The following is a 6548-nucleotide window of genomic DNA, read 5'->3' as shown; positions in this document are numbered from 1 at the left end:
TGGTGTGTTCATTTGTCAGGGTTGTGGTTTTAGCTGGTTATCATCCAGCAGTTCCGTCGTCACACTCTGCAGTCCTCAATCATTTTCTTCCAGCCAAACTTGTCCAAACAGTCCCTGGAATTAGATAAACAGGCTCTGTTCCTTGGTAAACCATGCTCACTCCATTCTAAACACAGGAATTCCTATGTGAAGGTAGAACTATTGGAAGGCTCCAACTTGCTATAAGCGTGATGATGGGTTTCTGAGACCAGGCTGATAACCAGAAGATTTCATTGCAGGTCATCTGTTACAATATTTTTCTTTCAAAATTTTGATCCATAAATTCTAATATGGTTGAAGGAGGGTGAGTGAAGGATTATGATGGGCGAAATGCTGAAATGTTGAACTGTATCCTCAATTGTTTTATCACCGCAGAAGAACTTAGAAGAAGTAATCTTGTATTTTTTAGAGAAAATGTATACATTCATTTCACGTTTCAGTATATTCTGTAAAGCGCTTCGAAACCTCTGGAAGACATGATAAGGCGCTTTATCAAAGCATTGTAATTATTATTGATTAAATGAAAAGAGAGACAATTTCGAATACAGATTCATTGTGCACTCAGATAACCTTAAAACATTATTAAAAAATGTGCAGAGGAAAATTGACGATTGCGTTGACTCGGATTCGGACCGAGGTTACTACAGTCACAAAACAGAGTACTAACCAATATATGATCACAACTATACACCTGCCTCCACATATAGTGCGGTTGCGCACAAGTATAAGAAACGATGTGCAATTATGTTTATAGAATTAACATGTTATTCGCTGCTGCTCTGGGTGTGCATTCTCTTATTCCTGTACAAGAGAACGTTTGATATAAATTAACGGGGTGAATAATTAAGGCATTCTGAATTTTATTGGAGGAAATATTGTTCCAACATTCAGGATGAATTATTATCTGATAGATAGTACCAACAGCAAAAGCTGTGCAAACAATACTTGTACATAATTTATCAATGAGAGACGAGTGGATTTGTGATTTTTGTCATGAATCGATTCCTTCCTGAATTTCTAACCTAACTAGTTGGTGAGCTCCGGTCTCTCAGCGTCTCGATGGATGAGGTTGTGGATTGTTTGAGTCGAGTAGTTCCCGATTCTAACTGATGTTGTGACTGAAGAAACACAAAATTACAAACGGTTACAAAGTTGTTCATGATATTATTTAAATTGCGAATAAAAATTGAAGAATATATTTCATCCAGACGAGGACCTTTCTTGTGTGGGTTTGAATAATCAACCTTCCGGTTAACAGCCGAACGCTCTAACCCATTGCACCACAGAGACTTCTATACACATTTTTGCAAGAAACGTAGAAATACTTATTGACACAATTGTTGTCACAGGCAAATCCTGCGCCGATAAGAAATGACGAGTCTCCATCACGCCTCTTCCACAGGTTATCACAATTCACAGTTATTATAAATGTGGAAACATTCCGACAAACAGTGGCACAATTATAATAACAGGGAGCAATATCCGTAGTCGGCAGGATTCGAACCTGCGCGGGAAGTTTCCCAATGGATTTCTAGTCCATCGCCTTAACCACTCGGCCACGACTACTGACAAACTAATAAAAAACGAATTTGGAGAAAATCGTTCCAGCTCCTGATTCCTTTATTAATATTTCCTTGATTAAAATTGTCATTTGATTTGATTCCTTGCATTTCATACAGTGGAATAGCACGCTATCACATTGTCGAGACAACTCCAAGACTTTGATAAGTTTTTATATTAAGTGACATATGTTGTGAAAATGTATTTCTGCAGAACCTCTGCACCAATTTGCCCACAACAAATAGCCGTGACTTGAATGGCTAATGTTATCCTGGCAATCTTTGGCCACAACATTTTAAATAAACTTGATTCACTTAAACGCCCACTACATGGTTGCGGTTTTAGTCGGTAATCATCGAGCAGTTTCTCCGTCACACTCTGCAGTCCGGAATCCTTTTCTTCTTGCACATCCTGGTCCAATTGGTCCGTGGAGTTAGAAAAAGAGGCTGCGTTCCCTGGTAAACTATGCTCATTCCCTTCTAAACGCAGGAATTCCCATGTTATGATGCTTAGAAGTCTCCAACTTCCAATAATCTTGATGATGCCTTTCTGACGAACCAGACTATTTCATTGTAGGTCATCTGTTACAATATTTATCTTTCAAAAAATTTGATTCATAAATTTTATTATATTGTACGGTTGAAGCGGATGAGTGAAGCGTCATGATGGCCGAATGACTGAGATGTTGAATTCAAACCTCAATTGTTTTATCAGTTCACGAAATTGTTATGACCGCAGTTCATGTAATCTATTATTAATTCCTGCGAATAGAAGAGACCATTTGGTTTTGACTTTTTCTTGCAGATAACGTAAAACCTGTAAAGCACTTAGAGACGTCTCGAAGGCAAGATAAAGCGCTCCACCAAAGCATTATTATTATTATCATTATTGTTGATTAAATGCAAACGGGGAAATTTAAATTTCAGATTAATTGTGCACTCAATTACTTTAAAACGTTTCAAAAATGTGTCGCAAGGAAAATCGATGGTGATTGCCGTGACTCGGATTCGAACCGAGGTTGCTGCGGCCACAACGCAGAGTACTGACCACTATACGATCACAGCTGTACACCTCCCTCCACATACAGTGCAGTTGCTCACAAATATAAGAAACGATTTGCATTATTTTTTGTACAATTAACGTGTTATTCGCTGCTGTTCTGGAAGTGCATTCACTTTTTCCTGTAACGCAGAATGTTTTATTTTTAAACGAGTTGCATAATGGAGACAATTGTCTTTTATTGAGAAAATGTTAATCCGGCATTTAAGATCAATTATTATCTCATAGATAATATGATCAGCAATGACTGTGCACACAATATTTGTACATCATGTTTCAATAAGAGTGGAATGGATTTGTGATTTATGTTTTGAATCGATTCTTACCTGAATTTGTAACCTCACTGGTTGGTGAGCTCCGGCCTCTCAGCGTATCTGAGGCTGAGGTTGTGGTTTGTTTGAGTCGAGTAGGTCGCGAGTGTAACTGGTGGTGTTCATGATATTATTCAAAGTGCGAAGAAAACTTGAAGAATAATGTTTCTTCCAGAAGAGGACCGTCCCAGGGTGGGCTCGAACCACCAACCTTTCGGTTAACAGCCGAACGCGCTAACCCATTGCGCCACAGAGACTTCTATGCACCTTTTTGCCAGAAAAAAATAGCTTTTTATTGGCATAATTTTTGTCTCGGGAAAACCCTGGATTGAGAAGAAACGACAACATCTATAAGTGAGTTCTCCAAAAGTGAAACCTGAATACAAATAAATGGAAACACTGACCATTGTGTCATGTGGGATTGTTTGCCCATCAGCTCCTTGTTCTCCCACAACTGACATCCAAATAAAATACAAATGCTTTTAAAACTTGATTTGGATCAACTCAGCAACTAATTTTGGAAGAAAGTTTTCTGAAGAATAGTTTGAAATGTCTTCAGAAATATAAGAGTTACGTGATAGCACATTATTTTATTCATCCTGAGCTGGAATGATTTATAAAGACATATAGCGAAATTGAATTTGTTGATCGGTTCCGGTTTTCGAAATATTCCAAAACGTTTCTCATTTGCTTCACTGCTGAGCGGGTACAGCTTTTACTTTTTCTTGGTTGTCGGAAGATATTTACCTCTTGACAACGAAAGGGATTGCTGGAGTTGGAGACGTGAGGCTAATTTATGATGGAATCAAACTGATCGACCTACCGTTGATAACACCAAAGTCTCAGGGCATTGCCACTTGCACAGAAAACGTTGGCCGCGGGTTTATCATTGGAAGATGGAGTCCTATTGGTACCTTCTGCACACAACTGATTTTCTTCAGAAAATACATCCGACGCGGTCGATATAAAGGATGAACAACATCAGGAGAATTTGATAGCAGTGAGTTTAAAACCCACGTCCCCAAACGGACTGGAAATTAAATCGAGCGCCTTAGACCGCTCGGCCACTCTATTCTATGTTTGCCTTTGTCTGCAAAACACATGTAACAACATAGTTCACGACTTTTGTTAAAATTTTGTTTGCTGCTATTTAACGATTTTATTAAAAATTTCAATCATTATTAGATTGATATTCGAAAAATCTATTTTGGGATTTATTTTAATTGATTGCCATACTGCACTTCCTTTCAAATAAATTGTCAGGAATTAAACTTTTTTGATAGGATCAGATGCCATTGGTTTGAAAATCCTGCAAAGCACCAGTCGCTTCCTTCCCGGTTGCAAGAACTTGAGCTCTTCTTATTTCCTATTTCAGCGATAATAAACCATTTCTCTACGTGCATTAGGAAGATTCAATTTAATTTCAGGTGTTAAAGCGCAACGCTGAATTTCAGCAATTTTGCGAAAGATCTGAAAGTTGGGTGGAATAATATTTCAGTTTTATTCATTTCTCCACAATAGTAGGTTCACAGAAATTTCCGTAGTGTAGTGGTTACCACGTTCGCCTCACACGCGAAAGGTTCTAAACCTGGTGGGAACATTTATTTATTTTTTATTATTAAAAAACCATTCTTGAATATTAACGAACACACAATCTTTGAACTGAAGTGGTTGGAGCCGCATAACATACACTATGAAAAGAATGGGCATTTTGTAAAGCTGGAAACCAACAAAGATTTGAGGCAAGAAAATCTTAAAACGGTGTATCAGCTGATAATAATAATAATAATAATAATAATAATAATAATAATAATTATCCTTGCATTTGATATAGCGCTTTTCACGTCGGGAGGACGTCCCAAAGCGCTTCACAGAACACACTGTAAAGTGAATTAACTGTATATTTGTGGACGAACGCGGCAGCCAATTGCGCACAGCAATGTCCCACGTACAGTCGTAGATTGAAAATGACAAATTTAATTATTGATTTTAGTTTTGGAGGGATTATTGTTGATGAACTTAATTCCGTGGTTGTTGCGGTTTTGAAGTACATGATGTCGCATAAACAAGTCTAGAGTCGGTTTCCGTTTGATCTGAACTTATCGAGTCATTGCAGAATATAATCTATTAAAGTGAAATGAGTAACATGATGACGCCATCTATTGCTCTCAACGTATTCCTCTGTTAGCAAAAATATCACTTTAGAGTGCGGCGATCACAGTCAGATGTGGATAATTTGTTTTCATTTCACAACAATAAATTGCATTTCACACAAGACAATACAGAGTGGAAAACTAAGACCTGAAACTCCAAGGAAGGGTATATTAGAGATGCGGCGAGGAGATCTGGGTGATTAGGTTTCACTGTGGAGATTGGAGGCACATAGAGAGTGATTGAGTTGGAGAAACAGAAGGAGATTTCCAGAGCCTGGTGTGTTGTGACTTAAAGTCAACAACGTTAGTGACATTTAAAGGTCAGTCACAAACAGAAGGTCAGTGTTAGCTGAGGGCATGAGGTGGGCAGAGACCCACAGGGAAGCTCAGCGTTAGCTCAGTACGTGATGTCACCGGGATCTCATTTAACTTGGAAAGAAGAAACTGAGATAGTTTTGTATAAAAATTACGGTATTAATCTCATACTGCCCCCCCCCCCCCCCCCCCCCCCCCCCCCCCCCGTTCCCCCCCCCCCCCCCCCCCCCCCATCGACTGGAGCTGGGTTTGGCTTCCAAACCCAGCTCCAGTCGATGCAACAAATAAAATATCATCCATCAAATAGATGCCCGTTACATTTGGTTTAACACGTTATCATATTATTTGAAGGCCAATATAAGCTCTCAAAATTTCATCGTGTTTTAAAAGCAGTTATCCCTAACTGTGCAAAAGTGGAGGAGCCACAGTTAACCAACAGCACAAAGTTGTGGCCAGTCACAACCAAATTATTAGTTTTTATAGCGAATGAAGCTGCTTCGCACTTTAGCCTTGTTCCAAAGCATCTTCAATATTCACAACTCACTTTGTTTGCCTCCTGTACCCTCATTTAATCAATCGTGAATAATACCCCAAGTTATTCAGATGTGAGTCATGTTATAAAGAGACGAGGCCAGTTATGGAGCGACCAAGATTGTTATACAGAGACCAGCCCTGCTATACAGAGACCGACAATGTTACAGAGACATCAATTGTACAGAGACCCATTCTTTTATATAGAGACCAGGTCTGTTATGCAGCGACCAGGCCGGTTACACAGAGACAGGCGTCTAATATATAGAGAGACAAGGTCTGTTATACGGAGACCAGGTCTGTTATACAGAGACCAGGCCTTTTATACAGAGAAAACGCCTATTACAGAGATCACGGGGCCCGGATAGCTCAGTCGGTAGAGCATCAGACTTTTAAAGTGATCAATTTGACGGCAATCTGAGGGTCCAGGGTTCAAGTCCCTGGCTGGGCTTTCCGTATATTTATTTTGGGGTGTAGTAGTGTGGTGGGGTGGTGGGGGAATTGGGGGGGTTATGGTGTGGTGGAAATGAGAAGGTACAAATACTAATTTACTTTTCTACTATTTCAAAAAGATGACATG

The 6548-nt window shown here is 39.3% G+C and overlaps 4 non-coding genes across 4 annotated transcripts; 1 reads left to right on the top strand and 3 right to left on the bottom strand.

The window, feature by feature from the left end:
* Window positions 1-1522: 1522 nt before the first annotated feature.
* Window positions 1523-1605, bottom strand: trnas-aga. Its single transcript has one exon. It is a non-coding gene; the product is annotated as a tRNA-Ser (tRNA).
* A 986-nt stretch (window positions 1606-2591) lies between these two features.
* trnah-gug lies at window positions 2592-2663 on the bottom strand. Its single transcript has one exon. It is a non-coding gene; the product is annotated as a tRNA-His (tRNA).
* A 489-nt stretch (window positions 2664-3152) lies between these two features.
* On the bottom strand, window positions 3153-3226 carry trnan-guu. The gene has a single exon. It is a non-coding gene; the product is annotated as a tRNA-Asn (tRNA).
* Window positions 3227-6326: 3100 nt separating this feature from the next.
* On the top strand, window positions 6327-6419 carry trnak-uuu. The gene is made up of 2 exons: window positions 6327-6363; window positions 6384-6419. It is a non-coding gene; the product is annotated as a tRNA-Lys (tRNA).
* Window positions 6420-6548: the final 129 nt, after the last annotated feature.

The sequence above is a fragment of the Callorhinchus milii genome, unplaced genomic scaffold (genome assembly GCF_018977255.1).
Source record: "Callorhinchus milii isolate IMCB2004 unplaced genomic scaffold, IMCB_Cmil_1.0 Scaffold77, whole genome shotgun sequence".
Classification (NCBI taxonomy): domain Eukaryota; kingdom Metazoa; phylum Chordata; class Chondrichthyes; order Chimaeriformes; family Callorhinchidae; genus Callorhinchus; species Callorhinchus milii.
This window is presented reverse-complemented; position numbering and strand designations above follow the sequence as displayed.